This window comes from Nycticebus coucang, chromosome 4 (assembly GCF_027406575.1).
Source record: "Nycticebus coucang isolate mNycCou1 chromosome 4, mNycCou1.pri, whole genome shotgun sequence".
NCBI lineage: Eukaryota > Metazoa > Chordata > Mammalia > Primates > Lorisidae > Nycticebus > Nycticebus coucang.
In genome coordinates this window covers 96,774,893-96,787,667 of record NC_069783.1, presented here as the reverse complement: position 1 = coordinate 96,787,667, position 12,775 = coordinate 96,774,893, and positions in this window count along the sequence as shown.

The window sequence follows — 12,775 nt, the reverse complement described above, 5'->3', positions numbered from 1 at the left end:
TATTAATAATTGAGATCTCATCATATTGAGTATTACCTTTAACAAATATGAAGTGTCCATACTTATCCTTAATTATTTTGGTTGGTTTAAAGCCTATTGCGTCTGCGAACAGGATTGCAACGCCTGCTTTTTTCTGCTTTCCATTTGCCTGGAATATAGATGACTATCCCTTCACCTTGAGTCTGTATCTGTCTTTTAATGTAAGATGCAATTTTTGGATGTAGCAGATATCTGGCTTGAGTTTTTCTATCCAGTCTGCCAACCTATGCCTCTTTAGAGGACAATTTAAACCATTCACATTAATTGAGAGTATTGATAAGCCTTTCGAGAGACCGGTGGACATTATTAATCCTTTTGCGACTGTGGAAGTTGGAATTTGATCAAAAATTTTTGGGGTGGGTTTACTTTTGTGGTGGAGAATTACACTGGTCTTTATGGAGGATAGGTCTAAGAATATCCTGGAGAGCTGGTTTAGTTGTGGCAAATTTCTTCAACATGTGAATGTCGTTGAAGTATTTAATTTCTCCGTCATAAATGAAGCTCAGTTTAGCTGGGTACAGGTTCCTGGGTTGAAAGTTATTTTGTTTTAGGAGATTAAAAGTCAATGACCATCCTCTTCTAGCTTGAAAGGTTTCAGCAGAGAGATCTGCAATTATTCTGATATTCTTCCCCTTGTAGGTAATGGTTTTCTTTCATCTGGCAGCTTTCAGAATTTTCTCCTTCATATTAACTTTAGTGAAATTGATTATGATATGTCTGGGGGATGTCTTATTTGCATTGAGTCGTGCTGGAGTTCTGAAACTGTCTGCGATCTGAATTTCGGAAACTCTTGGCATGTCTGGAAAGTTCTCCTTCATAATCTCATGGAGAAGAGACTCTGTGCCTTGTGAAGCCACTTCGTCACTTTCGGGGATCCCTATAAAACAAATATTGGTTTTCTTCAAATTATCCGAGAGCTGTCTGAGAGAGCGGTCTTTTTTTGCTCTCCATTTCTCTTCTTCTTTGAGGGTTTGGGAGCATTCGAAAGCTTTGTCTTCAATGTCAGAAATCCTTTCTTCTGCTTGCTCCATTCTGTTACTGAGGGATTCTACTGTGTTTCTCAGATCTTTGAGGGATGCAACTTCTTGTCTCAATGTGTCTAAATCTTTGGTCATTTGGTCTTTGAATCCGTTGAATTCTTGAGATAACTTTTGGAATTCTAATTCGATCTTATTTGCTATCCCGATCCTGAATTCAATTTCTGACATCTCAGCTATTTGTTTGTGCATGGGGTCTTGTGCTGTTTCTGCCCCATTGATCCTTGGGGGAGTTGATCTACTCTGATTATTCATATTGCCAGAGTTTTTCTGTTGATTTCACCTCATGATTGTTTTTCACCGTTGCCTCTGGCTGTCCTCAGAGTTGGGGAGGTTTCTCTCCAAGATTAGACCCCAGCGGGATCACATCATTGTTGCTGGATCTTTGTAGGGCATGACCCGGTGTAGTTCCTCTGAGGCTGCTCTAGCTAGGGAGTTCTGGTTGTGGAAGCAGCTCCGGTTTGTGACACACCCAGATCCAGCAACAGGGCTGGGGGTGGTGCGCACAGTTCTGGGAGTGCCAGGTACCCAGTGACACTGGCATAGAGAGCCCAAGGCTCCAGCAGTCTCTGGCCAGGAGAAGAGCTCTGCGCAGAGGCAGGGAGGGCTCCAAAGGGCACGCAGCTACCAGAGTCCCTGTTTAGATGAATGGGCTAGTGTGGAAGCTGGGAGAACACAGAAGGGAGGACGCAGGGTTGTGTGGCTCCCGCGGTTCCTGGTCAGGGAATGCGGAGGCCCGGTGGGTGCAGGTCACTGGTCGGGGGTCGCTGCACAGCTCTTTTGGAGGTCTGGGCAGCGCCAAGCCCAGGAGTTTGAGGTTGCTATGAGCTGTGACGTCACGGCACTCTACCCAGGGCAACAGCCCAAGGCTCCAGTGTGCCAAAACCGTCTCACTCTGCCCCTAAGGATTAAGGCTGTAAGGCAGCTCAGTCCCTGCCTTTAGGCTGCTCAGTCAGTAGGTTACTTTGACCCACCCAATCCTTGCTCTGAGACCCTGAGGGCAGAGCTTGCTGGGGCAGTTCTTTCACAATGGCTTCCTGCACCCAGCTCAGTGGCTCAGTCTGGGGCCCCAGACAATGCCCAAAGTTCTACACACTCCTGCTCAAGCTTTCTCCAAGGCAGTTCAACTGAGTGCCAAGTCCAAGAACACTGAAACAGTTCACAGGTAAGGTCTTTCCAGTTTGCAGTCTCACTGCTGCTTGTACTTACGGTTGCCGGCGTGATTAGGTCGATCAAACACATGCAACCACTTGCCAGTTTTCCACTGTTTTTGTCCTCCTCTTGGGGTCCAGAAGTCCCTTGCTGGCTCCCTGTATCCTCAAAGGGATGATTATAGGCAGATCCCACCGGCCAGAGATGCCTGGAGGCTTGTCTCCCCAGACTCGCTGTTCCCAGTTGCAGGGAAGCTGTTACTCGGCCGCCATCTTTAATCTCCCCCCATTTGGTCTTTGTAGACAAGGAAACTCAGGCACAGAGAGGTTAAGCAATTTGCCCAAGTCACATAACACTAAGAGGTGAAGCCAGAATTTGAACCCAAGCAGGCTGTCTCTGCAGACGAGACCACCCACTGACTCATACCACTTGCTGACGTTGTGGAAGGTTAAGAAAGGGGAGTTCTGGGTACATATTTTTTGTTTTGTTTTTCGCTTTTTTTTTTCTGTTTGTTTGTTTTTTTGAGCCAGTTTACTATAGCATGTTTGTTCCCCATGGTAACTGAGTTGACCGCTGAAGGAATGACCACAAGATGTTAGTGTAAATTCAAGAAATGAATTCTGCTGGTTGTTAAACTTGACCTACTTGTGAACTACTCTTAACATCAAGATTATGCTATGAGTTTGACATGAAATCTCAGAGTTTGGGAGCCAGCAACTTTGGAGTGCTGCCTGGGATTTGGTAAGCATCAGATAAGAATATGTTCAATGAAATAATACAAACTTGGAATTGTTTTATATCTTACATCCTAAAATATGTTTTTAAAACAATTATTAATTTTGGGATGGCTGGTGCAGTGACTCATGTCAGACATCTCAGCATTCTGGGAGGCAGAGGTAGGAGGATCACTAGAGGCCAAGAGTTCAAGACCAGCCCAGGCAATCAAGTGAGCTACAAAAATATTTTAAAAATTAGATTGGCATGATGTTTCTTACCTTGGTTTCAGCTACTTGGGAAGCTGAGGCAGGAGGACCACTTGAGCCCAAGAGGTTGAGGTTGCAGTGAGCTATGATGATGCCACTGTACTGTAGCTGGGGCAACACAGCGAGACCCTATCTTAAAACCAAACAAATAAAAAGTGTGGGCATTTATTCCTTTAATTAGGCTACATGTGCATAAGTTTTAGAATGTTAACATCATAATCATGAAATTTGCATAAACATTTCATAAAGTCTAACTATTGCTGTAAAATAATTCAATATTCATTCAGTAACTAAATCCTTTTGTTGAAAGTAGAATAATGTGTGGTACTTTTCAACGTCACTCATATTTTACAGATAAAAATTAAAAAAAAAAACAAGAATAAGACTGGCTAAATAATTTAACCAAGCTCACCCAATTGTGGCTGGGGTTGAAACCAAACTTGTTGAACCTCAAAGCCATGCTTTTTTTTCTTTCTTTAATGTCTACTACAAAAGAGAGAAATTGGTAAAGCTTTTCTTTTTATAGTTAGAACTGGGTTACTAGTCTAAATTCTTCTTTAAAAAGAAATAAATCATTCTGACTTCTAACTATCCTGACACCATCTAACACAGAATATAATCGTTTGTAGTAACTTAAGCTGCAAAAAGGCAAGAACTTCTAATTAATAAATAAAGCAAGATATTTTAATCAGCTATGAATTTCCACCAAGTTAATCAGAAATCTTCCACTGTCAGCTTGTTTCTTTGGCAAATAACTCTCTTTTCAAGACTTCTCATAACTACTCTTCATTCAAATCCACCTAGTAGATTCCAACATAATTTAACCATTTTTCCTTGATTTGGGGTTACAGTTTTAAAATCTTACTCATGCTTATTTATAATCTACTTCTCTGACATTTCCATTTAAACAAACAAACAAAAAAAAAAAAACCTTCTATTTCAGGAGTTACCGCTAAACAACTAGCTGCTTGCACATGAAATGTGGCACTCAAATATTTCCTAACTTGGAGTTGGCCAATGTCATGGCTAAATTACAGATATAAATGTCTTGATATGTTCCAGAGCTAGACACATGTGACCCGGTCTTATTGTAAATCCTTGTGAAAGTCCAGGAAATTTTCGTCACATTAAACTTGTATGAATTTCAGTGGGTTTGGCTCTCATTGAGTAATTCTCACAATAAGCAGGGGAGTGGAATTTTTTCCCCTTCGTTTCATTAGAGAGGCTCCCAAGTGTCATTTTTCTTCTGTTTTTCTTTTTATTATTATTATTATTATTATTTGTTTGTTTTTTCTCTTGATGAAAATGTTTGCAGGGCCTGCCAGGGATGGGGCAGATCCTACAAGGCACTGGATGGTCTGGCCTGGGTATCCAGAGAACACACTGGGCCCACCCAGCTCCATCAACTCTGTCACCTGGGCAAAGTACTTATCTCTGGGATTCTTCTTTACCATGCTCTAAACTCTAGGGCTGCTCAAGGCTCTATTCCTTCCCACCTCACCCAGTTCTCCCCTCCAAAAAGCAGAAACTGCTATATATTCAGTGGCCACTAAGACTAACCAAGATTTCATATCCCCAGAATGGAGCTCCTGATCTCCTGCAAGCCCCTACCTCCCCACCCCTGAGAAAAGCCTGCATCTCCCATCACAGTCTTACCTCAGTGACACCAACTCCATCCTGACTGTTGACTCAGACCAAGACTTCCCATGTTTGATGGACTCCTCTCTTGCCCACTTATATATCTGAGCTGTCATTCATCAGGACCATCTATGGGATTCACCTTTAAAGGACATCCTACTTACAACTACTTCTCACCTGCACAGCACTGTCCTCATCCAAGCCACCATTGCCTATCATTTGGATTTTAACAATAGCTTCTAATTTGCTATCCCTATGTCTACCTGTGCCTTTCTTTAATGTATTCCTAAAGATGCTTCAGAGATTCTTTTAGAACCTAGGTCAACACAAGCAGGCCCTCAAGTGTCTTTCCAATTTTCCCAGTGTAAGGAAAAGCCATCCCTTTCCAGCAGTTGTGGGGGCTCAGCAATAGGATGACACCCACTAGCTCTGTTCCACCTGTGTCCCCCTTGCTGTTCCTCCTGCCTACATGGCTTCTTCCAGTTCCCCACAGGGCTAACTCGCCTCCTCCGAGGTGGTACTCAGACTCTGTCTTTACAATGATACTTAACCTGACTTCCCAATTGTCTTTTTCTGCTTCTGATTTTTAAAAATTGAGGTGAAATTCATACGTTAATCATTTTAAATGCACAGTTCATTTGCATTTGGCATATTCACAGTGTGGTACAACCACCACTTTTATCTAGATCTGGAAAATCTTCATCATCCCTAAATGGTAACCCTGTGCCCATTAGAAGCCACACCCCTTTCCCCTCTCCCCCAGTCCCTGGAAACCACTAATTTGCTTTCTGTCTCTATACATCTGCCCATTCTGAGTAATTCGTAGATGACGTCTCACACAATAAGTGCTCCTTTTGTGTGTGTGTGTGTGTGTGTGGTTTTTGGCTGGGGCTAGGTTTGAACCTGCCACCTCCGGCATATGGGACTGGCACCCTACTCCTTGAGCCACAGGCGCCGCCCCAATAAGTACTCCTTTATGACTGGCTTCTTTCACCCATCATAATGTTTCCAAATTTCATTCACGTTGTAGCATATGTCAGCACTTCATCTCTTCCAACAATTGAAGGCTATTCCACTGTGTATATATATACTTTGTTTATCCATTCATCCCTTGATGGACATTTGAGATCCTTCTGGCTTTTGACTATTTTGAAAAATGTTGCTATAAACAGTATTGGAGCCCCTAAACAATGAAGTTCAAATCGAAAAGTCTCTTCTTCCATTCTCTAACTGCTTATCCTGAGCTCATCTTTTTCTAAGGCATTCATCTCTGTCCAAAGTTCCACTTATGCATTTTGTTTATTATTTATTTTCTGTTTTTCCCCAAGGGAATATGAGCTCCAGAAGGCAAGATATTTTTGTTTTTTGGTTTTATTCACTGATGTATACAGTAGCTCATGTACCTAGAATAGGGCCCAGAACAAAGTAGATGATCAAATATGTTTTTAGAATGAACAAGTACAACTGGATAGGGGGTAAAGTTCAGGGTATGATAAATAAAGTCTTTATGTAGGGATTTGAACAAGAGCAGTGTTGTCTTCTACCATGCTCTTACTCTCTCCCTTGAATCTCTCTCTCTCTTTCTTTTTTTTCTTTTATCTCATGGTTTAAGGTGAGACCTGAGGCACTGCTGGAAGGTCCCATGGGAACTCCTGAGCCAAGACAAAAGTGAATACAGAGTGAGCCAGAAGAAAAGAAGAGACAGGAAAAGGAAGAGCAGTCATGTGAAAAATGGCCATGGTTTTAACTGTTTGCATATGTGGAATCACGAAACAATAACAAAGTGTCATCCAAGACTAACATTTGAGATCATCGTATAAATTTCCATATACAATTCCACAGAAGCTATTGCTGTGACTGTTATCTGTTAACCTTTATTTAGCTCATGTACATCTTCTTTTCTATTGAGGTCAGAGCGGAATTATTTTCCCAGAATCTGACTCAACTTCTACAGTGTCTATGGAATTATGAAATTTACATGGAAAATTACTGAGAATACCTAAAACATGGTTAAAGAGTAACAACAAAGTTGGAGAACTTACACAACCTGACTTTAAGATTTAATATAAAGCTGCAATAGCAAAAACAGTGAAATATTGATGTAAAGACAGACATATTGATGAAAGGCTTAGAAGACAGAGTCCAGGAACCGGCTCAAATGCATATAATAAACTGACATTTACTGAAAACACCAAGATAAGTCTATGGCAAAACAAAGTATTTTCAACACATGAGGATGGAAAAATTGGCTATATATAAGAAAAAAACTCTAACATTATATTTAAAGATAAAAATCAATCATACTACATAGTAGAAATTCTTCAACTTTAAATAGAAAAAGCATTTTTGAAAAATAATCATAGCTTGAACCTTATTAAAATCAAGAACTTGTCTTTCTTAAAAGACATCATTAAAATTTGAATACGTCGGGCGGCGCCTGTGGCTCAGTGAGTAGGGCGCCGGCCCCATATGCCGAGGGTGGCGGGTTCAAACCCAGCCCCGGCCAAACTGCAACAAAAAAATAGCCGGGCGTTGTGGCGGGCGCCTGTAGTCCCAGCTGCTCGGGAGGCTGAGGCAAGAGAATCGCGTAAGCCCAAGAGTTAGAGGTTGCTGTGAGCCGTGTGACGCCATGGCACTCTACCCGAGGGCGGTACACTGAGACTCTGTCTCTACAAAAAAAAAAAAAAAAAAGTTTAAAAAATAAATAAATAAATAAAAATAAAATTTGAATGCGCCAAGTCACACACTCAGAAAAAATACAATTTGTACATCAGATGAAAGACTTATAGCTATAATTCATAAATAATTCTTACAAGGCAACATGAAAAAGGTAAAATAGCCCAATTAAAATTATGAGAAAAAGCCTCGAACTGAGCATTCATTAAAAAAAAAAAAAAAAAGCGACAAAAACAAATGAAAAGTATTCTCAAGTTATTAGGTATTAGAGATATATAAATAATTAAAAACGCAATGAGATTCTACTTCATCGCTAATATTAAAAAGACAGATAATACCAAATGTCAGCAAGGATGTGTTGCCACTAGAACCCTCATACGTTGCTGATAGGAGTTAAAGTGATATGATAACTTTGGGAGATAGTTTGGTAGTTTCTGATTCAACACTAACCATATGATCTAAAAATTCCTCTCCTAGAAATTTACCTAAGAGAAATAGAAACTTATGCATAGAAAACAATTTTGAATGCTCAGAGCAGTTCGATTCGTAATAGCTAAATACTGGAAACAATAACAACATCCATTGACATATAAGTGGCTAAACTGTTCTATATTCATAGAAAAGAACGTTACTCAAAGATAAAAAAGGAACTTCTGATTCACAAAATTCAAATGAATTCCATAAACATACTGAATAGAAGAAGCCAGTTTTAAAAGCGTGCATACTATGAGATCCCATTTATACAATGTTCCCAAACTGCAAAAACACTGAGTGATTACCTGGGAAGCAAGATGAGTAGGGTCAATTAACTGTAAAGAAATGTATAGAACGATATCTTAATTGAGATGATGGTTTCATATGTGCTATGGTTGGGATGTTTGTACCCTCATGTCGAAATTTGATCCTCAATTTTGGAAGTGAGGCTTAAGGGGAGGGCTTAGGTGATGGGGGGAGATTCCTCATGAATAGATTAATGCCCTCAGTGAAGAGTGGGTGAGTTTTCACTCTATTAGTTTCCATAACAGCTGGTTGTTAAAACAGACCCTCCACCTCCCCTACCCTGTCTTGTTTCCTTTCCTGTGTGATCTTTGCACTGGCTCACTCCAATTCACCTTCTGCCATAAGTGGAAGCAGCTTGAGGCCCTCACCAGATGTAGATTTTCAGTTCTAAATTTTCTAGCCATCAGAATAAATCTTTTAAATAATTATCTAGCCTCAGGTACTCCTTTATAGCAACACAAAAAAGATTAAGACAATAGAGTATATATTTGTCAAAACTTATTGAAATTTACACTTTTAGTGTATGTAGATTATCCATGAGTAAGATAAACAAAACAAAAAGTTAAATAGTATCTACCCTATGACTTAATAATTCCATTCCTAGTATTTATGCAAGAGAATTAAAAACACGTGTCCATGAACACTTACATAACATAATGTTTACACATGCATAATACCAAAAAGTGAAAATAATCCACATGTAATCAACAGGAGAATGGATGTTTATTTTTGAATGAAAACTCTTCAACAATAAAAAGGAAAGAACTACTGATGGAACAACAGCATGAATCTCAAAAACAGCATGTTCTATAACTTTGAGCTTGTTTCAAAACAAAAAATAATAAAGCCCCATACCCCTAAAACTATGCTAAACAAACAAACAAACAAAAACAAACACAGAAGAGTACAAATTTTGCGTATTATACTTATTTGAAGCTTAACAATAGGCAAATTACAATTTATCTTGATGGAAACCACTAAGTATGTGGAACTATGACTGGAGGGGGTGAGGACAACCTTCTGGGAAGAAGTGCCTTCTATACTATGGTGATTACTTGACGGGTACACCGGTCAAATCTCATATGAGCATTTGGGATTAGTGTTTTTAATTGAATGTTAGTTATTTCTCAATAAAAAGGAAAGAACAAGAAAATAATAGACAGTCATGCTCTCCCAGTCGTGTACCAGGAAGAGCACTGTACTGAAGTCCAGAGACCCCGATTCCTTTCTGGGATCTGTTGTGCTGTGATAAATCCCCCCTGGAGTCCCTGCCAATATTTTATCATCAAGGCTCTCATGATAAATTATCTATAGAGGAAATTCTCGATTCTTTTTCAGAAATTACTCTAAGACAAGTTGTTCTGTAAATAATTCTGGAGTCTTATCATTTTTCCTGGAAAACTTTAAATAAGTGTTCTCTCTAAATTTATTTCCATTTTTCCACTTCAGATTAAGGGCAATCGGCCAGGCTTACTTCCCGTTTCTTGGCTGAAAGCAAAGGTCTTGTTTAAAATATTCAACAGGAGCAACACATCAGCACTTATCAGCTTGAAGAACAACACTACATAAAAGTGTTGTGAACAACACTTCACTTTTTGGTGAAGTTTCCCCCCAAAGAAGGCATTCTGCCTCAAGAATGCAACGTAGAAATTCTGCCTGGATTTCCAACCTGCTGTCAGACTGAAGCCTGCAGCACCAAATCTTACCAGAATTTCCAATCTACCAGCTTGCTTTATGAATTTCAGATTCTGAGTCCCCCCACAATTGCATGGCGCAGTTCTTTAAATGGATCTATCCCTAGTAGAGAGAAAGATAGATAATAATATAGAGAGGTGGATAGATAGATAGATAGATAGATAATCTCTTATTGGATCTATTTCTCTTGAGAACTCTGACCAGTATAGCAAATATCAATGACTAGACTAATCAGACTGGACTTGTTCAACTTTAGACTATTTCAAGGTAACCATGGTGAACCACCCAGTAATCTTTTACTTTGACCACTTAAAAGTGATTTAATTTTCTTCTTAATATCCATCAACCTTTTCTTCATTGAAAAGCAGAGATGTTTATTCTATCTGTGAAATAGACTCACTTGTGCTTTTTATAATTTCCTTTGCTTGGAAGATGCAAAGAGACGTGGATTTGCGATTCCTCAGTGATTCAATTGGTTTGAGAGTGAAACTGGGTCTTTCGTTACCACCATGCTTCCTCCAGTTAATTCATATTAGAATCCTTACATACAGATGAGTTAAATTATTATTCCTATCAAATAGAACGGGAGGGCTAGTAGTAGTTGCTATTGACTCATCAGTACTAGGGATGAGTATCCTCACATTGAGTATAGTTGTACACACTAACTCTACATCACCTGCACTTGTAAGAGCAAAAACCTGAACCCACACAATCACTGATTCAGATATTGGGAGATACAAAACAGAACAAAGTGTGTGTGTGGGGGGGGGGGAGAATTTGTGTATTAGAGGAGAAGGACACTAAGTAACATAAATAAACAAAAAATATTTATAAAACATTATAGATGCTGACACATTTCAAGAAAAAAATAAAGCAAGGGAAGGAACTCAGATGAGTTGGAGGAGTCTAATTTTAGGCTGGATGACCTTGGGAGGCCATCTAGGTAGACAACATTTAATAGACACAGCCCAGGTAAAAGAGGCAGGCAGTGTGAATGCCCAGCTACAGAAGCAGGCCATGTGTGTCTGAGGGGCCACAGGGAGGCCTTGTGGCCAGAAGAGGGAGACAAACATTAGAGAAGAGAGAGCAGGTCGGAGAGGTATAGAGACCAGATCACCTGAGTCGTCCTAGACACTTTGGGCTTTTATTCAGGGTGGTGGAAACTGCTGGCAGCTCTTGAGCTAAGGAATGACATTACCTCTAACATGGCATGGTTTTAGAATGTTCTGGGCATTGGAAATACTACTTACAGACAGCAAGGACTGAAGGACGGAGCGAGTTGGGAAGCTACTCTGATTATCTAGGTAAGAGACGTGGTGGCTTGGACACAGTGTGGAAGTGAAGGTGGTAAGACCTGGTTAGATTGCTGATATGTCTTCAGGGTAGAGCTAGAGAATTTCTTGATGGATAGGACATGCGAGCAGTCAAAAGGGGACTTCAAGTTTTTTCGGCCTGAGAAACTGGACAAAGGGGGCAGCTATTCACTGAGATGGGAAGACAGCAAGAGGAACAGGTTTTAGAGTGAGATTAGATTAGTTTGGGACACAACTGGAAAAGTAAAGTCATCAGTGGGATAGATATTTTCTTCTGGAATTCAGGAGAAACATTGGACTAGAATTATAAATTTGGGCTAGCTGAACATAGAGACGAAATGAAACCCATGAGACTGGATGAGATATTTAAAAAAATGGAAGTGACTGGGTCATGAGGGCACAATAGAGTGACTTCTTATTTTTATGTGAAATAACCCAAAGGAGAGGTATTCATCTTTCCCTAAAAGATAAATTTGTATTTCTCTATGTATTAATGCAGCACTGTAGAGGTGCTGAGAATCTAGCATGCAGACACCCTGAGTTATAATCCAGGCCAGCTACACAGTCTGCCCCACCTCACAGATGACACTGAAGTGAACACACACCAAGCAGCTCAGTGAGACATTGCTGTAGACACAAAAGATTTTCTGCGTTTCTTTTCCATGGGGCAAAAGAAAATAATGCTGGATAAAACCCAACTCACTGACATTTTATAAGATAATTTTGCTTTGAAGAACTTGCCTCTCATGTTAATGAAAAGAAAGATAACAGAGAGAGAAGGAAGAGAAAGGTTTAAAAACAAGAAAAGGAAATGAAAGAAAAACAGAAAAGAAAGACACCAAGGGAAAGCTGGAAGCTCTCGAAGGGCAGAAATCCTGCCTTCGCAGCCTGCAGAATCCCCGTAAGCACCCAGCAAGCCCCTAGTGTACTAGTGTACCCTTAGCAGGTGGTTAATAAATATTTGTTCATTGTTTGAGAAACACAGCCCATAAATCCACACCCACATGAGCCATTTTCTCCCTTCATCACATGTATTTAAATGTGAAGAATAATGTTTGACCACTTCCATTTTGTTGTGCCTTTCTTTCCTTTCTAACCATTTTTCTTCCATGACTACACTGTATAATAGTTGTTCCCATTGACAATATTTGTACAAAAAATGTTTCTATTTGTTCATAGAAAGATTTGAATCACAAATGTGAACGTATGGCATCTATGTTTCCAAAATATTCTCTGTGGACAGTAACCTCAGGAGATTTTAACTGCCTCTTTTGCTAAAAATAAATAAATAAATAAAATAAACAAAAAGAAAAAAAAGTTTAAGAAACATACAGAAAAATGAAATCACAGTAAATTCTATTCCCAAAACACCTCAGTTCTTTTTTTGTTTTGTTTTGTTTTGTTTTGGCCAGAGCTGGGTTTGAACCCGCCACCTCTGGCATATGGGGCCAGTGCCCTACTC